The 22,598-nt window shown below is 32.0% G+C and overlaps 1 protein-coding gene and 3 non-coding genes across 4 annotated transcripts in view; 2 read left to right on the forward strand and 2 right to left on the reverse strand.

Moving 5' to 3' along the window:
- The window catches only part of LOC123696002 (matrix metalloproteinase-2-like), a 117,601-nt gene extending 116,036 nt beyond the window's left edge, over positions 1–1,565 (reverse strand). Inside the window, exon 1 of the mRNA XM_045641977.1 lies at positions 1,192–1,565. The gene's annotated coding sequence lies outside the window, so the exon portion shown is untranslated. The remainder of the gene's footprint in view (positions 1–1,191) is intronic.
- Positions 1,566–17,426: 15,861 nt separating this feature from the next.
- Trnak-cuu lies at positions 17,427–17,499 on the forward strand. Its single transcript has one exon. It is a non-coding gene; the product is annotated as a tRNA-Lys (tRNA).
- A 3,926-nt stretch (positions 17,500–21,425) lies between these two features.
- On the forward strand, positions 21,426–21,498 carry Trnaf-gaa. The gene has a single exon. It is a non-coding gene; the product is annotated as a tRNA-Phe (tRNA).
- A 397-nt stretch (positions 21,499–21,895) lies between these two features.
- Trnag-gcc lies at positions 21,896–21,966 on the reverse strand. Its single transcript has one exon. It is a non-coding gene; the product is annotated as a tRNA-Gly (tRNA).
- Between the last annotated feature and the right edge of the window lie 632 nt (positions 21,967–22,598).

Raw genomic sequence — 22,598 nt, forward strand, 5'->3', positions numbered from 1 at the left:
GCGACGCACGATACGTACGATAATTATCGTACAAATACGATAATTTTTAGTTAAATGTCTATAGTGTGAAAAAAAGTTTCACTTTTACCGTGGTTTCATAAAACCAAACAACATTTTTTTTGCTACTTGTATAATGAAAAAGTACAGTTCCTTAAATAATTTTAATTGAAGAACATTTTCGCTAAAATATTACAAACGATAAAAAATCCATTCATTCCATAAACCAAGATTACTTTCATCGTTTTTTTAATACTGCGAGGGATAAAATTAACAACGGGGAACCAACTTTATTGAGCAAGGGGAAGACAATTGGTTATAGATTATTTATATAGAGATTAAATATATATTTATATAGAGGTATATATATTATTTTATAACTACTTTAGATCATAAACTGATTACAATAGCTCGTGTTACAATTCAATAAATAGATAAATAAATAAAAGAGGATGCAATAGAGACAAAAATATCAGAACAACAATTAAACAAACTCAACTAGCTGTATTGCCACATAAACAAAGCTATTGTATCAACGGTTACATGTAAAAATAAATCGCAAAGAAAAAAAAGAATACGCATCCCATATCAAAAATATATTTAAACCATGTCTGACATAATGTATAGTTTCTGCAATAACACCAAAGGTTTATTCGTTAAAATGCTTCAAATACGAGAAATGGAACAAAACGTGTAGACTAAGTAACAAATAAAAACACTAGAATTGTTTACATTTGCTATTCTCAGTCTCGTATGAGTAACGATTTCAAATAAATCGAAACAGTCGCGAAGAAGGCTCTCACTTGGCACAAGTTAAAAGCAAACTTGGACTAAGTGCGACTATTTATAAACAGAACTGATTTAATTACACCATCCACACGACCGGGAGTAATCTACGAATAAATCATATTAAAGATAATAAGTAAATAAATTATGCTTTATTTGTATTTAAATGTTACGTTTTGATAAAGTTACTATTTATTGATATTTGTGCATATCAAGTGTCATCAATTTAAGACTTGACTTAATGTTAATACAATATAATATAACGTGAAGTTATTCAATGTAGTACACTTCCGGCCCGGCTGTTTTACGTGACTATTGATAAACATTGTATGTAAATGCATATTATAAAAAATATACGAAGGCACTCTACGAATAGCTTTTACAAATAATTTCAAAAACTCTACTTACATTTTCTCAATTCGCTCTACAAAATTGAAGCAAAGAAAACCACGGAAACAAAACAACGCACCCTGTGCTTTGCGAGCTTCCTTTCCCTTTCATTCCACACAAAGGAAAGAGACAACACATACGACCAACACTGAAAGCACTGCTCTATAAAACTTTTCAGATTACACTACGAATAAAACATTTGTCGAAAATTAAGACTAGTTTTAGTTAAACAATAATGTTAAGAAGATCCGCGTACATACACTGTAATATTCAGTCAAAACACCGGCACACCGTGTTCAGTCATAAATATGTTTCGTAAATAAGTGTCCATGAGCGTTACGCTCTGTACGCGGGCGACGCGGCTACACGCGACTCTATACTAAATTCAACTTCGGGGCTTCGGGACTCGGGTGAACGGTACGGGCTACAGTGAACTTTAGTGCATGCGCTTTTACGTGTGCGTCACATACGCGCCTCGCGGCCCGCGTGTGTGAGTGGCGCTTTGTGGGTTATTATTGTAGACGCACAATAAAGTGCGTACAAGAAGCAATTTTGTTTGATTAAAATTTCTTTCAGTTTAGGCCTTTGTTTAGGGCCCGCTGGCTCTGTATGGTCTTTGTATGTTCTAATTTATGGGCAAGTTATTAGTCGACTGTTCTCGTGAACAATTAGCAGACCACAAAATTGAGAAAGGCTTTAATTGAGGTAAAGGTAAATCGCATTGATCAAGTTTCTATCCATTTTGAGTTTTAATTGCTCTACAATTGCATTTTGAACCTACATTTATAAAGATAAATTAACACTTCCGCATCCCTTAAAAATGATATTCAGGATATGAGTATACAGTAAAAAATACATGATAACTAGAAATATTTATTTCACACATAAAAAATAGCTTCCATTCAAGCATCCCTTCATCGCATTATTATTCAATTTAATAAAGTGGAGTTTTTATTGCAACTTCTTTCAGTCCATTATTATTGAATTCAAAAGTACCTAGCAAGGGGTTTGGGTATAACAAAATACAAATATTTGACAACTTCAAGTACTCTGCTTCTTGCAAAGCTACTCCAGAGCCAAATTGAGTCTACAAGAGATCCCCAAAGCGCTGTCTAGACTTCGCAAAGATTATAGAAGTTAACATCACACAGTTTAAATAGAGCTTTAGTCTATAAAACTGCGAGGATTTATATTCCCAGCTGATTTATTGTGTTAAAGCGTTTATGTATGATATGTTGGTGTTATCCACATACGATCTTATTGGACATCAAAGTTTATGAACGGGTTTAGAAACTGATGTCGGATTTATTTATTTATTTATTTATTAACACTTTATTGTGCTGGCATACAAATAAATTCTTAAAATTAAAACTTAAAACTAGTCCAGCACAGAAGGCGGCATTATCACTTAAGAGTGATCTCTTCCAGGCATTTTAATGTTGTGATACTTTTCTAGATATTTATTTTTCTTCGTTCATTGTTTTCATTGTAATTTAAATAGTAGATAATTAATTCTTTACTATTTTTGTATCTCATTCTCATAGATATTTTGATAAAGAGTTAAACACACTTTTGAAATATCTTATGTAGAGCCGCTAAGAGATAAGCAATAGATTTGCTATTTGTAACTTCTTCATTTTTTATTAATACTGCAAACGAGACCCTGGCAATATTGCTGTATTCAGTATTCTCATGCGACTGTGAAATTTAAGAAAACATATTTACTTACATAAAACGTATAATATTTTTTTAATTCATTCAATCCCTTTTTTCCCTCGTTAATAAAGTAATATAATTTATACTAACACTTTTATAATCATAATCAATGAATCATTTCTTCATTTGACGGTAGCCAAAGAACAAAATAATAATTTTCTGACCGGAAATATAATTTCCTAAAATAATATGACTTAAATAATTTTGGAAATATAAGGCCGCCACATTGCTGTTAGATAACACGACCAACATTCATAATTCTTGAAAATTTAATCAAACTTCTTATAACGTATTGATTATCTTGCAAAACTGAACGATTAGCGTAGTTATGAATATTATACATAATTATGTGATTCATCAACAACTCGGAAACCGCGAAGGTGTTTGAGAAAAAATTAAATACTTGAGTCATAGAGACGACATTATCAATAGCATCCTGTCCACAATGTTTGTTCTATAAAAGCATATAATATTTTATAATTTCATGGTTAAAAGATCTACTGGCCATTTTTCGTCAGTTATTTTCTATTAGGTATGACCCGTCGACCATCCGTCTACCGTCGCGCTGTACTGAAACTAATTCTTCTAAGTTTATCTAATAAAATAATGAATTTCAATTCAGAGAGAAAATAGGAATATTATTAAGACAAACACTTTTATTCATTTTGTATCAGTGTCTTTTAAATTAAATAAATAATTAATTTTTAATCTTTTCTTGTCATTTATACATAACACGATTCTGGAAATCTCGACAATTATGTATCAAAATATAGTTTCCAAAACAAATGCCGATTAATTGAAATTAAATAAACATTCATCAAAGTGGATATTTTTTCTTTCAATTATGTATTTTCGTACATTGCAACGCGCTCTAATTCACACCTGACATAATTACACTACACATTGTAATGACCAAAATAAATATTTGAGATATAGTATCATATGCATTACTCATATAACAAAGGCTTTATGCATACAAATTGTAATAATTACTTATTCAGTTATTAACCGTTTGCTAAATTTTCAAACAGGTAATGATGGTTTTAGTTTTTGTGTGAAAAGTAAATTTGAAATACAAAATATTTTCCTTGTATCTTTTAGGGTTCCGTAAAATGAAAAACGAGACCCAGCTATTACTGAGATTGCTGTCTGTCCGTTTGTCTGTTTTTTCATTACATTGGTAGGTAAACATGTTACATTGAAATAAAAACACGATTAAAGTAAAAACGCCTAAATATAAGTAATTTGACATCCAAGTGTACACGTAGATTAATCAACCGACTAACTAACTCCAATCATCATATTATACCTTGATATTTACTCAATGATTGATCACCACTATTTCTCACAACGAACACGATGCTATAGATTATTGAAACGTCAGAAATAACATGGAAGTATGGGAGAAGTCTGTGTTAGGTAAAACAGGTAGACCTTGCTAAACAATAACATTTCATCATTGCAATGTACATGTATGGTGATGACACCAAAATAGGATGGTAATCACTTGCTTCGGCTTGTTAGTAATGTGGCGAGTAAGCGGAATTCTTTAAGCCTATTATCGCGAAAGGTATGGTGCGTCGAACGAGTATAACCACGTGTCTTGGCTTGCGGCTAAGAAAAAAGCTTTTCTTCTATAAAGATACGTGTATAACATTACATAGATTCACGCGAAAATAGCTTATGTTTTGTCTATTAATCTCACTAACGATTAAAGCAGTAAGTTAATATATCTATTAATATCCTTCGAATTTTGTATTTATAAAAACAGATCATAATATATCTCAAGGCATCTGCATCAATTCATTTCATATATTTCACCATAAAAAAGCTAGTCGTAGCTCAGGAAACTACAAACAGGAAACACTGAATTTCTTTGTATTCTATAATTGAATTAATCGCTTTTCTTATAGCCTCATTTCATCACATATGACAAGTCAATCAGCCCTTAATTCAAATTTAAATATTGTACATATTAAATAATTCATCATAATTTATAAGTAACCTGAAACAGGCCAGTGGAAGTATGAATTACCAGAATTTATATACGTTATTCTATTGTGCATTATAATAAGCATCCTGCAAATCTTCCATTTTCATGACACAGAATACAATGGTTTTCCTGGTTCCATATAAATGTAATGACGGCCGCGTCAGAATCTGAGGTAACTTTATTGTTCTATTGACGTCCGCCCTGCTTTCATTGACTCTCGATTTTGGTTTAAGGTATAGGTTTAAGTGAATCATAATAATAAATCTGTGGATAATCACTGCTGCTGGTCATTAGCAACATTTTTACTATGAAATGAGAATAAATCAGCATAAATAGCTAAATTTGCTAGTCAACACATAGGTTGGCACCTACAGGTAATATACAATAAACAATTACGCATTTATTCGCTTGTGTATAGGTGAAATCAACGAAATATTTAAAGAAATTTGATTTGGTATTACTCCCAAATCACATAACTTCTAAATACATTATTGTGGAGAAAAATTAATTACATATTCGACAACATAAGAGGATTGAGTATATTTTCTATTTATACTGCGCTATTAACGCTTGCATCCGCTGTCTTCCGCTAACCGCTATATCATAACCACTGCCTTATTAATTCGCAGTTACTGAGTGACGTTGATGAGTAAGTGTAGTCCAAACGATGCAAGTTCACTGCTTTCCGAGTACTTGACCCGAATAACCTACCGTTATTCAAACTGCTCGATGACTAATGGTGCCTTGATAGATTTTTTTACACGCCTTGCGCCTAATCCAAAGAGCACCAAATTTCACCGTCAGGCGTATGCAAAATGCAAATTGTGCGTTGCTATTAATTACGTCACAAAACCTTAGCACAAAACAGATAATATATGTTTCGTTAAATTAATATTGTAGGTCGATTTTGTGTGTTTATTTATCCTGTATTTGACGTGCAAAATCGACTTTGGGAAATATTTTGTTTGGGTAAGACGAACAGACATAGTGTCTGGCCTCTTATCAAAGGGAAGGATAAAGAATGACGTATGAACTGATTTAAATGATTTTTCTTCGTGTCTTTTGGTAGAGAGATTAACATTCCGAACGTGCGAAAGCTCGTAGAAATATAGCACCGAAAAAAATTAACAAAAATACTAATTTAATTAACAAAATAGATTTGGTTAAAACCGCATTCGTCGCATCATGGGAATGAGATGTTTCACTGCGGGAAAAAGAAGCCTATGCCCTATACTTTTGCGTAACTATGCCCACATACCATAAAATATTATCTCCAGTGCGACCTGAAAGAAAGACAAACCAACAAAAACATTTTTGCCATAATATCTACCTAATATTACAATTTATTATAATAAGGGTTCTATTGAACGCAACACGTGTATATTATACGTGTACTAGATACGCATACGTTCAGAGAAATAATAAATGAGGCGTCATTTAGACGGCCATTATATTAAATTATTGTTAATATACTTCATTAAAAATTCGATTTATTATAATAATAATTGCCGTAATCATTTTATAATTGAGACAACCTAATACCTATCGTTATAAAACCCATCTTACCTAGTTATTATAATTTCGGGCTTGTGAATTATTGTTTTCTGCGCGGGCTCACTCGTGTTCAATTATGATTAAAATATTTGTTCTAATAACGAATAGTGCTACATATTTTTTAATAATATTATCACTTTATTTTTTGAATAGTATATTGTGCCATTTAAAAGATATTTAAAAGGTTTATAAAAATTGCATTACTTTATAATTTTTGACTTGGCATTAATTAATTAAAATGTTTAACAGCATATTATATATACAAAATGTTGATTATCTTTTTAATAATCAATAGAAGAAACAAACAAAGAAATTTATTTTGTTTTATACTTTTTCCTCTGCTGTACAAAAGGTTGACTGGAAGAAATCGCTCTAAAGCGATAAGACCGCCATTTGTACTTAGTTTAAGCTATATTCAAGTGTCTGTATTTCTTTTTTATTCTCTTTAAGTGCAATAAAGAATTGATAATTAATAAATAAAGAAAAAAACAAACCTTAAAATAATAGTTACGATAAAGTGGCTACATTACAATAAAACAACATCAAGTTAATGCGACAAATCGCACAAATTCTCGTCTATAAAACCTTTCTACAGCATATTTCCAGAAATACTATCTTGCATAGTAATAAAACCAAACAACAGTACAATCTTATCAGATTCTGCTACATTATGTGACAAGAAATTCAATTTGACCTCAAATACTATCAAAACAATACGTAGAACGTGTATATCGATACAATATGTAACAATTAGTTTAGTTCTGACAAATCGACGACCCGCCGACATCCTGTAATAGATAATGAACTGCGTACCACGTACATTGGTATAACATATTCATGAGTGCTGGGTATGCAATTGGGTACCGCTAAATAAACGATATTGACATGCTTTTTATTACAGAGTTATTATTACAATTACGATGCTGAGTGCGAAATCAGGACGAAGTAGAAATCATGTCTTTTCCGTTTAATAAAAATACTATTTATCTATAATCCAATAATATAAAATTAGTACAGCACCAATAGGATCTGAAACTATGCAACCATTTTTTGCACACAAGTTAATCTTTTTATTTTTATTCTATTTTAAGGATAAACATCGTTTCCAAATTCAATCTCGTATAATGAAACTTAATTCTAAAATAAAAATAAACACAAACTGTGATTCAGGCGCTGTCAATCATAACTAAGTTTTTGTGTAAAAAGTTCATTCAAGCAAAAAATTATCCAAGGTAACGTTATTCTGACAGGTTCAACATACCAAGTTTTGGGACAATGAACATTATGAGTCATTTTAATAACATTATGCATTCCCATGGGTTAGGCTATCTATACCTGGACGCAGACGATATCAAGATCGCATGTATTCGATTTTGCAGTAATATTTTGATTGATTGCATTGAACTTGCAAGGACGGTAAATAAAATTCCGTCTACGGTACTTTCAACGGCTTGAGTCAATGTCTAGGCTTTATGGGTAGGTATGTTTAGAAAGGGCAAAGCACCTGTATAAATAATGAATAATATGCATGCTCATACACATTTGAAATTACCTATATAATATCATAAGTAATATAAATAAGTCGTACTTTTAACAGTTTTACTGCACTAGAATATGTATAAAAGGCAGTCATGTATCTTAAATATATACATAGAAACGAACTTGGAAGATAATATCTCTAGACTAAGAACACTGGACATTCGTGAAGATTCTCTGTTAGATAGAGCCATAATCAAATAAAAGATAAAGAGATGTTTATGATATCCACTGATAACATGGTACCCAAAAATTGTCGACATCTAATGAAGATGGTCAAATTATTATGCAGATTCATATTGTAGACTATGTATCATTCGAACTCTAATTTAAGTTTCTTATTATCGTCTTTTAATGTAAATGTGTAATGCATATGATAAGGAGTTTTGGATCCATTATTTTCTAAATATGAGGCGCATGGATTACTGAACGTAAAAAAAAAACATTATTTTAAACACCATCATTTAAAAAATCATTGCAAATATTTTTAAATCAGATTAAAAAATATCGTGACCTTAAATTGAATGCAACACGCCCTGCTTACTACCGTGTAAAGGTGACAAGCATATTTAGAGCTACCGTGTTAGGGTTATGAAGCTCATTATTTTTAGTACGACGTAAAATACTACAATAGAACAAAAGTATTTCAAATGAACTTTGTCGTAAAGAAATAAATAAAATTCTATTATTATTTATTACGTGAGAAAAATAAGATTATTGTTTATTTATTTGGTATACTTACACCAAATACTATATACAAAATGTCTGCGTATAATATTTTATCTGAAAGGTTTGTTTAAAAATTAAATAAATTAATGTAATTTTTACATTTAGTATACTAAACATAATTCAGAATGATTCAATAAATATAAACATATAAGAGATTAAAAACGTGTCTCAAAAATACAGAATCCGTATTTTATCAAAAACGCAATAAATAGTACATCTGCAGCCCTGTCTCGTACCCCTCACGTATACACACGACTCACGATACAGTCCGTGACTCAGCAATCCAGACAATTGCATCGCCCACCCGTCCATTGAATGCAATGTTTTATTTGTTAGAGAAATTAGCCTAACGCCACTCATGACCAACGGTACTGTTGAAAGCCAATCGGTGTTCGCGATTTATTACCATATAAAATCGACTTAAAAGCTTATCTTATTGAATCCGAGATTGCGATATCCTAAATCATAAAGGAGTTATTGGATTACTCACAAATAATTGCTATAAGCTGTGTTATAAAGTTTTCACTAAGCGTTACAAATAACTGGATACATAATTATGAAGTAATTCCCATTTGCATTGAAATTATATTGGAAAATAAGTAATCTATAAACTTTTAACAAAATTTGTGTGCGTCAGGATTGCTCCGCCAAGTTATCAAATCAGAAAATGGTTTCAGCCAAAAATTTGTCAATATTTGTCAAAATCGAAAGAAACAAACCCCGTATTTGTCAAAGCAGAAATAAAGAAGTTATAAGCGTTTTAAGTTGGCCGCGCAATCCTGACGTCAAGGACTGCGCGGCCACGGAGATCTCAGCAACTACTTGGGATAGAGAAATAATTCCTTTTGTCAACTCAAGTCTGTATTTGTCAAGATTTGTCGAAAAATGAATCAAAGCTCTATATCAATATTATAATTAAATATTCGCCTTGAAAGTCATGGCCGCGCAGTCCTTGATTTGCTATTTTGTTTTTAGTATTTTTTTATTAAAATTGAAGACTTCATATAGTATAGGAGTTAAAAGGAGAAAGGTCTTAATTTGTCGAAACTGACAAAAGCTTTAAAATACGACTAAAGTGTAATTAAACAGACGAAATCAATTTAAAACACAAAACTCGTGGCCGCGCAGTCCTGACGTTACTTTAAACCATGATATCTCAATAACTATAGTAGCTAGGATTTTGCTGTAGACGTCCATATAATCCTTATATTAACCCCATTAAAATGACATATCCTTTTACCCTCAACACTGTTTGGGACGCGAGTAATCTCAAGAATTATGTCACCCCATACAATGTTCTAGTAGAGTGACCATAATGTCGATTTGTTTTTAATCTTTGTCAAACTGGCTATGACAGCACAGTTCAAGGGCATTCTGTTCTGTTAGTCAAAAACTTAAATAAAATACTAAATAAGACGAAATAAAAAACTTGTTTAATATTTGAATATTTTTATTCATTGCACAAATATAAAGATTTCAAAAATCAACAAAATAATTATTCTTCAACTTTACTTTATTCTTTCAATTTTAACCGAATACGATAACCCAGAAAACCCTGTTTCTGTTTATATTCAGAAAATAAGTTGCACCTTAGGTAATACTACATATACGGAACCTAATGAAGACACCGATGAGAAGGAAAATATTCACGAAAACATAATCCTCGACGATGATGACGGTTTGCTCTCATGGTTTGATGAAATTAAATCACAAAACAAAGTAGGTACCAACATCTTCAGCTATAGAGAGCTATTTTAAAACTATGAAAAATTTGTTATTCACAACAAGGTCGAAGAAATATAACATTGATGAATATTTAAATATGCATTATGATTATTTATTAGGTGAAATAAAAATTGCTTTAAATTGTTTAAAATTTGTTGATTTTTGAAATCTTTATATTTGTGCAATGAATAAAAATATTCAAATATTAAACAAGTTTTTTATTTCGTCTTATTTAGTATTTTATTTAAGTTTTTGACTAACAGAACAGAATTCCCTTGAACTGTGCTGTCATAGCCAGTTTGACAAAGATTAAAAACAAATCGACATTATGGTCACTCTACTAGAACATTGTATGGGGTGACATAATTCTTGAGATTACTCGCGTCCCAAACAGTGTTGAGGGTAAAAGGATATGTCATTTTAATGGGGTTAATATAAGGATTATATGGACGTCTACAGCAAAATCCTAGCTACTATAGTTATTGAGATATCATGGTTTAAAGTAACGTCAGGACTGCGCGGCCACGAGTTTTGTGTTTTAAATTGATTTCGTCTGTTTAATTACACTTTAGTCGTATTTTAAAGCTTTTGTCAGTTTCGACAAATTAAGACCTTTCTCCTTTTAACTCCTATACTATATGAAGTCTTCAATTTTAATAAAAAAAATACTAAAAACAAAATAGCAAATCAAGGACTGCGCGGCCATGACTTTCAAGGCGAATATTTAATTATAATATTGATATAGAGCTTTGATTCATTTTTCGACAAATCTTGACAAATACAGACTTGAGTTGACAAAAGGAATTATTTCTCTATCCCAAGTAGTTGCTGAGATCTCCGTGGCCGCGCAGTCCTTGACGTCAGGATTGCGCGGCCAACTTAAAACGCTTATAACTTCTTTATTTCTGCTTTGACAAATACGGGGTTTGTTTCTTTCGATTTTGACAAATATTGACAAATTTTTGGCTGAAACCATTTTCTGATTTGATAACTTGGCGGAGCAATCCTGACGCACACCAAAATTTAACCAGGATTTATAGTCAAACTAGAGGTCCGCCCCGGCTTCGCCCGTGGTACATATTTCACAATAAAATGTAGCCTATGTCCTTTCTCGGGTATCAAAATATCTCCATACCAAATTTCATGCAAATTGGTTCAGTAGTTTAGGCGTGATTGAGTAACAGACAGACAGACAGACAGAGTAACTTTCGCATTTATAATATTAGTATGGATTGAAACTTTTGTCCATGGGATATTTTGTAGAAAAGAATAGTAATTGTATGGAGGTGTCCAGGTCTGATATATTTAAGCAAAACAGTTACAAAATTAAATGAATGAAGCAATCGATCTTTGTTCACACGACCTTCTGTATATTTTTCACAAATTTCAAGTTATGTTTCAAGTGTCATGTTGTTTTCTCAAATATGAATTTCACAAATCGTTAACATTGTATTTAAACTGTCAACAAAACTGTGTGTTGTAAATAACTAACGAGGAAGTAATTCATCGAATCTGTGTTACTTCAATATACAAAAGAAAGCAACAAATTCTTCTTAGTAAGATATATTAGCACTCACTTATTTCACATTATTATCGCCAATTCGGTTTATGAATGAGCAATAATACGAATTATTGCAAATTGCAACAATAAATTCAATACATTCTTCCTTATTTTCTTATTTAATATGTTATTTTTATTGCTGTGTGAATATTAAGAGTGATTTTCTAACGAAAAGTCGTATTATTCGGTGGCCACATACTGGCGCCCTACATAAAACATGTGTTCTTTCATTGATCTTTTTAAAGAAATGTATTTACGATGCGATGCGTATTCAGAGAAAATTGTTTTAGGAGTTACCTTTTAAATATAGATTTTGACTTACCGATCGGCGATCAGCAATCATCCATCATTTTATAAAAAAGGAATATAATATGTCCTCGAATTGTCTATTATAAGATTTTCTTAAGGGAGAATATAACTAGAAAAATGGCAAAGTATGTAGATACATATTGTATTGAAACAGTTCCGCTATGGTAACACCAAGCTCATCTAATCACATACTTTTCCAAGTAGTTTTTTTGAAGCTAACTACATGACGAATACAAGATGCCTTAACAAGCTGCAATGTAGGTAGGTATGTTACACCGATTTAACTGCCTTGTTTATTTTGTTCTGGATCATAATACACTGCTCACATTTAAATGCAATTCACAGCAACACGTGCACCTATTGGAATCAGTGTATATGATTATTTACCTACTAAATTAATTATGAAAGCACAAGCTTCATCTCGCTCATTACTTTGCTCATAAACCCGTCGAGTTTGCTCGTAAAGACCGGGTGAATGATTCGATATGTTCACATTGTCATCATACTGAGAAATGAACATAATGGGAACCAAATTAACGTTTATTATCATCGATATTATATTTTTATACATGATGAGGAAAGGGGCGAGAGACATGAAACTTTATACACACGAGACTTTTCAACGGAGTATTGATGCAAGGCTCACTTTTAAAATTACTGCGACTTTGGTGGCACATTTCCTTCAAATATCGATCTTATAAAAACTGCTGATTAAAAAAAAGAAAAATAAATTTGAAATGGATGCAACTTGGATGCAACACGGAATGGAAAGGGGCCATCCATAAAGTACGTCACACGTAAAGAGGGGGGGAGGGGGTCGACAAAGTGTGACATGGTGTGACAAGGGGTGGGAGGGGTCCTAAGTTTCGTGACATCACATTTCAAAATCTACAGGTACTAATCGCGTAATTTGAAATATAAATTAATCTAAAAAATATGGCCAACTCTATCTTTAGGGCAATACGATTTAAATTGTTTTGCTGACAATTTATATTTATTCATTAGTTTATTTTTTTGTTATTGTTTCAAAAGTCCATTGAAATGTTACATTTTTTAGGCCAAATCTTAAGTTTTTTAGAGGACGCAATTTTATTTTTTGGATGTGTAAAACCCTAGCTACTGACGTGATTAAAAAATGTTGTAAATAAAAACTGTTCCTCGAAAAACAATCCACAAAAATTGTCTGATATAATTTCTTCCTAAAATGATAAAAAAAAAATATCTAAAAATATAAATATCTCTAATTTCTGAACTTATAATTTTTTTATTTATAGTTCTACGATAAAAAATTACTGGACTAAAGTTGTAGAGAATTTAATTTGCAACAAATAATGCTTACAATGTTATTTTTATCAGATAAATAGTTTAGAGATATATCGTAAAAACCATATCAACCGCTATTTTCAAGATGGCGGCCGCGGAACAAGGGTGGCGACCCCACAAACTTAGCGATAGCTTCACACTGACCCCCCCTACACATCAAAAAAATAAAATTGCGTCCTCTAAAAAATGCGAACCCAAATGTAACTTTTCAATGGACTAATTATGTTGATTTCATAAAAAAGTACTTAATTTAAATGGAAATCAAACTATTTTGAAACTGCTGTTTTAATTTAATAATTTTTCGATGTTAAATTGCGAAACATGTGACGTCACACTAGGGAGGGGGGGGTCTTAGAAATGTGACCACCTGTGACAAGGACGGGGGGGTGCTCAAAATCTCATGAAATTAGTGTGACGTACTTTATGGATGGCCCCAAAACTGACAAGAACAGGAACTGCTTCGTCGATAAGAAATAATGAAAATATAATAGAATTATCCAACCTTTGTATTGATATATTTTCCGGAATATTTTACATCCTTTCACGACTCGTTTATGAAGAATTTGAAATACCTAATATGTATAATATAGAAATTAATAGTCATGCCAAATGTATTAAATTTAGGAGGATAATTAACCAATTTTATGAAGTGCGTAATTATAACACATAGGTATATAACACAGCTCAACAAAAAAACAATTTTTTTTTGTTGCCCTGGATATTTCTACAGATTTATATATTTCAAGTACCCAGTTTGCGAATGTAATCATTAAAATTATTTAATTGGCTCTAGTTTTTTTTTAATTTGGATTTTCATATATAAAAATTTCTTACGGCCCTTCAGAGTACGGGTTACTAACAAGTGTTTATTTTTAGGTGAATTACGTTTTCTGCACATTTATTCGCTCAGACAGAACCCTATTCTATAAAACTGACTGTAGAATATCAGAATAATAAATGGTTTCTGTAAAAAAACATTTTTATGAACAACAATGTTCGGTTTGTATCGAGTTAAAGAAACCCAGTAGCACTTGGTCAGCAAAGTGGATAGGTATACGAAATTCCCTTGATGTTTTTATTAATAGAATTAGACAAAGCAAATTCATTAGGAATAATTAATAAATATGAAAATTTAGGCCTTTGAGGGAATCTAGAAGTATAAGAAGAATACCCGATGGCCCTACAGGACGGGCGTGTCGACAATTGATAAAAAATGAAAATTTAACAAAATTTAATAACTGATGCTGAATGTAAATTATGGAGAGATATAGTATTAATTAATTTAAGATTAATTTCAAACACCAAATTATAAAGAAATGGCACAACAGTTGTTTAAAAAACTTCATTATTTTATGAGCAAATACGAGCATAAAGCTACACTTTGCCCACAGTCTCCTGGATAGATATCCAGTAAATCTGCGGAATTTCTGTGAGAAACAGGAAGAACACATCGAAAAAGAAGTAAAAATTATGGAATAATGGTATCAGGGTATATGGGATCGTCACATGATGGCAGATTACTGATGGTCCATAAGAAAACTATTGTCCCAAAATTAACTAAGAAGACAAGCTTATAAAATCTATTTCCTTGTACTATTTCATAAGTTTTAATGATTTTTCTCTATTTTTATATCCATTTGAATTAATTAAATACTAAAACAAAACAATAAGTAAAACTTTGTAATAAATAAATGATGTAAAACAAATATACCTTCTATTTCATGCTGCATTTTAGAGTCTAGTAAGAAAATTAGGATAAAAAAAAACTAGAGCCAATCTACCAAAACTATTAATAGTTCTGTATATAATATGCATTAAATTATTCGAAACCACTTTCACATCCAGGGCAACAAAATCATTGTTGACCAGTGTAATAGGTACCTTATGATTGCATGAATGGATAGTGAGGAAATAGGTATAGGGTATATATTACAAAATTATTATGAAATGGATGTTCCTCCATCTTCTTGTCATGTCACAATTTTAGTTCCGTCAAGTTTAAAACCGCCAACATATTTTTTATAACTCGATCGAACCTACAAGTCTTCATTTATTTTTTAGTTTTCCCGTACTTTACAGAAAGTTTACAAAAAGTACGATATTTATGACCAATAAGGTTACTGAACGAAAAGTTTCAGGGTAATTTATTACCGGTGCATTGTTAGTCACTGGGAAAAACCTATTTGATTTAGGCCTCTCGGTCTAAACCACAGAGTGAACGAGAAACTCCTCGTTAATGGCTGTATCTCAAAAGATGAGTCAAAACGGAAATCCGCGTCCCAATTAGACGTCACTAATGTAAACAAAGTTGTAACTTGAACTTCTTGGAGCGTTAAATTCGACTGATTGGTAGTGGCCTAATTACTATTGAGTATTACGTCAATTGTTCACGTTTTCATAGATATGAAGTTGCAGTCATGCGAGTAAGGAAACAGACTGTTAAGCGTTTTTTTGCATAATAATTCGTATATAATATATTATGTAATGTAAGAAATATCTACCTAATTATTTCCTATTTGCAAATATTCACACGACGCCACGTCTCAAACTGTAAAGTGTGTACAAACTTTGAAAAATAAACAAGTGATAAAATTACTCAAACAAACACATATTATTGTAAAAACAAATATAAGAAGTACGTAAGCACACAAAAAATCTTTTTGTAATTTTGTATCGCCAAATATGCCGTTAGTATTGGTATATAACTATATAGTAATACTTATTGTAACTATTACTAATTTGTAGCGGTAATATCAGCATAGTTTACCCCATCGGAAACCCGCTGTTAGAAATTATTTAAAACATATTACAAAATACAGTTGCATTTAATTGTAAAGTTCCAATAGATTCATTAATGAAGCAAGATCATCGATGCTCTCCATGAACCACGTCGAAGTTACATCAAAACAATGTTTAATGAACTTGCAACTGGCGCCAGTGGCTGTCTGATTAGTATTCAGCTTGCGATCCGCAGAGGAAGTGGCATGGATAGACAGTTAGTTTAGAGTTAGCAACACTCGCTTGGAGACCACACAGAGCTATAAAGTAGAGACAATCAAATTACTGATAATTTGATACAATTAAATAATTTTTAAAATTCATTCAAGCAATTATGGATTTGGAAAAAAAGTAAATATAATTCAAATGAACTACAACGCTAAAATATAACAAATAAGTAGTCACGTTTATTTATTTCAAGATCCACGTTTATGGATGTTCCTCCATCGGAATCGTCACCCAATACCTGTAAAAAATCAAATAGATAGAGTAGTAATATATTTAAAGTTGTATAATATTAAATTTGAAATAAATAGGGTTTCTAATCAGGTCGTGCCGTATCTTTGACTCCACCGGATTATGAAAGACATGAAGGGATACTGGGATAGGCTTTCGTCTTACAGAGTACCCTCATACTTACGAAGAACATTATAATATTGGAGAGTATCCGAATACTAACAGATTAAAGACTCGAACTCTCGAAGTATCATGATGGATATTCTCTGTTGAGATTCAATTCTCCATTTTTACAATGTAACTACATGTTAGACATTATTAGAAAGAACCAGCTTTACCCTGTTACGCTTTGCTAAAGGTAAATTACAGTTACATAGATGAAAAATAAAGCTAAATTTAAAAAAAGCTGTACATCCGATTGTGCTTATCATGTCCAATGTTGTAGTACATTAATATCAATTGAAGCAGAACTTTTTATCAAAATAATACAAATCAACATTTCTCAAAATATATACCTACATTTCTTGAACTAATTATTGTGACCTATTTCTCATATTCATGTGATATCTACAAGCCCGGCTAGCTCAGTCGGTAGAGCATGAGACTCTTAATCTCAGGGTCGTGGGTTCGAGCCCCACGTTGGGCGTAAGAACTTTTTTATGTTTCTATGATATTATTTAAAACATAATTCGTAGATATTTCATTCATTATTCTTTATATCATTTCAACCATTATTATTATTTATATGCTTTAAAAAAAATCAAATTCTAAAAACTATGTTATACCTATTTGTGAAACGATTTTTTAGTTATTTACAACCCTGCATTTTTTATTATATATATAGTACATATTCAATATCACTCGTGATTCTATGTTCGCGAATCATGTTTTTATGACAAAAAAAAGACGTGTAGCACTCGGGGACTGCCGCGGTAAAGCTATTGCATGCCATGCCTTTAAGCCACACCTCCGCCCGTCGGAGTGGGGAGCGTGAGGTTTTTTCGTTACGGAATTTCTCGATTGGGTCCCCGCGCTCAAGGCCCGCGATAGAAGCTATGCAGAATTAAAAAAAAAATATCAAATTTACTCTTCCAAAAACCAGACTACAGAACATAAATAATAAATTTTAGTATTAATGTCAAAAATCATAACAAAGTTCTTTCTGATAAGTTATTTCTTAAACGAAGTAAAAGCTACTCAAGCGAGATAAGTTCGGTATGTGGCAAGTGATTTATTGTTAACATTAGGGCCCTTATCTAGCTCTGCTTTACCGCCTATAATATTTTAAATGGTAGAGATAAAAACTGTCTATATCCCTTTGTGCAACTGATGCAGTCTGGTTTAAACTTCCTCTTGAAGTATTTCTGTAAGATTTAAAAGGATGTAAGAAAAGTTTGAATATATAAATGTCATAAATATTCGCTTCGCTTTCGCTTCATTCATATAGTACTAGCTTACCGCCCGCGGCTTCGCCCGCTTTCTCTAAAGCCATTTGAGATTTAAACTATCCTATCTCTCAAGTTGGATCGAACTGCACATGGTGTGCGAATTTTATTATAATCGGTTAAGTGGTTTAGGAGTCCATTGAGGACAAACATTGTGACACGAGATTTATATATATTAAGATAATACCTATGTCTCCTACATAAATAGCAAATTGTTTCTACTTTGCTATAGGGCTAGTTTTAGTCAATTATTATAAGGCTCTATATACTGATTTATATATTAACAACTGCTGGTTATACTTTTACAAATTAAATATTGTTGTGTCCTTTTCTTTGGAAAAAAGGGACACCATCTGTTGTCCCATCTTAGTTTACGTAAGTCACGTAACAGATTCCTTGTTTTTACTTTCACAGTTTTTCTCCCTTGCAGCAGTAACAAGTTATAAGTTGATTAAAAAAGATGTGTATTTTGATTAAAACATAAGGAAAGTTTTAGCGTAAATGTAGACTTATAATGGACTAGCTGTGCCCCGCGATTTCACCCGCATTGCTCCGCTCGTGTTGGTCTTAGCGTGATTATATTATATATCCTATAAGCCTTCCTCGATAAATGGGCTATCTAACACCAAAAGAATTTTTCAAATCGGTCCAGTAGTTCTTGAGATTAGCGCGTTCAAACAAACAAACTCTTCAGCTTTATAATAATTTTAGTATATATTTATTCACTACTTATCATCTCAGTTTGTTTTACTGTTACTGGAAGTCAGAAAGAAAGTCAAAGATCAACATTGACCACAGGACCAGTCAAAGACCAGTCATCTATAATTACAACAAATTGACGGATGTCGTTGCATATCGATTTTTTGCAGTTATAAAATAACAAATGCATGTGTCATTCGATCTGACTCACCGACAATGTCTGTCTGTACGTCCCTCTATGATAACACTGTGATTAATTATGTAATAAATTATATTTGATTGTGTTTTCATTTTTTACATTCTTAATAAGAACTCGGTGTAAACGTATAGCGAGTTTATTTACTAACTTAAACACATGAGCTTGTACATTTTCTTTAGTCAAGTAACTACTCGAATGTAGAGCATTGATTTCATATGAAGATCTATATTCTGTAGGTACATACTTACAAAAATTGTTATTTTTAAGTTAAAATGCATTCTAAGAACTATTATGATAAGGCAATCATCTTATTCTCTTTCACTCATAAAAAAATAATGATTATATAATCTATGGGACGATTTAAGCGATATTCATAAATTACGTGACACGATTTTGAGGATTTTCTGACCCCTAAGGGCCAAATGGAATAAGATTTCGTAAAATCTCTAGAGATTTAGTTCGCCCCCTTCCCCATAATTTATCTCACGCGAGATTTTCGAAACAACAAATCTATTCTTTCGATTGTATTTAGAAATTCATCACACAAAGCAGATTGGAACCTGTCCCATATTTTTAATAAAAAAAAATACGTGATTTGCTGACATATTGCTCTCCCTTACCAAAGATTTGTTGAGATGCGGCTCGACCTCCTCCTCCCTTGTCCCACATTATTAATGGACGCCTCCCAAAGCGGACTTTTGATACAAAATAATTAGAGTAAAGTCTCGAGGCTGTTTGTAAGTAATTGACCATGCATTTCACGCCAGTCTTACTGATCGATTTTGTTCATTAGTCTTCACCGGATTCGATGGTTCCAATTCTCTCGAAGTCTGTGCCCGGTGATTACGACCACAAATTACTATTGTACTAAAACAGGTAAAATGATACTTAGGTAGGTAAGTGTAGTGTAAGTCCTTCCCTATTATCGGCTCTTAGACGCACACGACCTCTCACTCCGACCGCCTGCAGCCAACTGAGCTGTGTGAGCGGTGTCACCGTTGCACGTGCGCAAGAGACGACATAATACTTCCCTCTCTTTCACTCACATACACTACATCAAGTATCTATTTTAAAGAGAGCATTTTATTATGACGCATTAAAATGGTATATTACTTTATTCTACAGATACCTAATTATATGTATACAACACTAGAACCTAAGTATAGATTATTTTATTTATTACGTACCTACCTTCCTTCCTCCGTCCTCGTTTATTTTAAAAATTGTGATCCGTTAAATGTTCAGTGCATATTGAAATAATAATGCAGTTAATTTTGATCTACATTTGTCTATTGATTGAGAATTTAATTTAGTAACTAATGGATATTTTATTTATTATTATAATGATATTAGAATGCTTTGGATTACCTATAGGTACTTAACCTTTATAGATTACTTTATTTATAAGACTGAAGCTCAGTAATGACGTCGAAATTTCGCTTACAAAATAATTTGACTATTTTATATTCGTGTTATTGTGAAGAACGTGCTGCCATAACGTTAGGGTGGATTACCAGTATTGTATTACTAAAGAATTTCAGTTAATACTTACAAATGATTAATGAAATAAGTCATGCCTTTAAAAATCACCTTATGTAAGCGATCCGTAAAATTTTAACCCGATAATGTTTTAAAACGGAGTACCAATTTGAATAGTAATTATTAGTAAAGTAGTGTATGATACAAAAAGCAACCGGAAGACATACAAAAAATAACATTGTAGTCGGTCCAGCCGTTTAGGAGGAGTTCAGGGGCAAACACGCGCAGGAGTAACTTATATGTGTTAAATTATAAATTATTTTGATACAGACATTGGCTTCTTAAATTAAAATGTATAAATAAATGTTGGTATATAATAATTATTACTATAAACTTTGAGACTTCATCATTTTTGCGCATCCCGTTTGTAACTTCTACAAGCGCCATCTATCGGTTCACAACTAACCTTTTTAAGCAAACACGCCCTGGATACGTCTACATTTTAATGTTTTAGTATAAGGAGAATTTCATAGATGGCAGTATAATAAAGATGTCTAAAATTTGATCGTAACTAAAATATATATTTATGAATAAAACTCTTAAGAAAATATCTGATTGAACTGAGATTTAATGTGAACTTAATTTTATAATTATAATATTATGTAATATTATATTATTATTATATCTGTGAATATACTGTTTTTTTTTTTTACTTTAAATACGTTATATAATTTTGAAAACATTGACAACGCCGAAATAGCTCAGTTGGGAGAGCGTTAGACTGAAGATCTAAAGGTCCCCGGTTCAATCCCGGGTTTCGGCAATTACTTTTTTAATTTTTACTCTATTTTTATTGTTAACTAGCGATCCGTCCCGGCTTCGCCCGTGGTACATATTTCGCAATAAAAGGTAGCCTATGTTCTTTCTCAGGGTCTAAAGATTGTCTGTGCCAAATTTCATCAAAATCGGTCCAGTAGTTTATGAGCCTATTCATTACAATCAAACAAACAAACAAACAAAGTTTTCCTCTTTATAATATTAGCGTAGATTATTGTTTTATAGCATTTTTATTTTTTACAGTCCAAAACCATTATAAATTATTGTCTTTATTTCTTTGAAATACAGTATTTGTAAAACTTTAGGAAAAAATAACTCACGACACATTTTTCATCATACAAAATAAATAAATATGGATACTATACAATACTATAAAAAAGGGTTGCATCGGCCGGGAATCGAACCCGGGCCGCCCGCGTGGCAGGCGAGCATTCTACCACTGAACCACCGATGCTTATAGATAGTATATGAATTTATAAATTATTTAATGTATCTTATTCCGATAAATATTTATATTATCTGTGACGAGCGGTTTCACCTGTGGGTTTCACCTATAGACTACAGGCCCATGTTGAAAAAGTTATGGATCATTTGAATCTTCTTGATTTGAATCACCAGGTGACCTATCTAGAACGATATAAGAGCATAAAATAATAAGATTCAGCACTATGCCGTCACTTGTAAGCTATCCAACTGAGTGCAGATGAGAATTAGAAAGTTCAGGTAGAGATTTTTTCTCCTTGTCTCCATGATTTTTGTACGGCGTTGCGGAATAATGGATTAAAACTTAAAAGCAGTACCTATTTAAATAGTAGAGACACAGATGCCGTACAAAAATGGTGGTCCACAAAGTCGGAATTTATTTTTATTTTCCGACAATTGCCGGGGTAAATTTAGTCATTTGATTTTGTACGGCATACCTATATTTTTTTATGAAATAGTAACTAGTAAGTAACAAACATTGATATAGGTATGAACTATGAAGGTACAGTAATCCAAAATTAATAATGCGCATGCAAATCTGCGCTAATTGTCGTATTTCCGAAGACACTCGAATCATTGAATCGTAAGAGCCCTAAACAACGA

Source organism: Colias croceus, chromosome 12 (genome assembly GCF_905220415.1).
Source record: "Colias croceus chromosome 12, ilColCroc2.1".
NCBI lineage: Eukaryota > Metazoa > Arthropoda > Insecta > Lepidoptera > Pieridae > Colias > Colias croceus.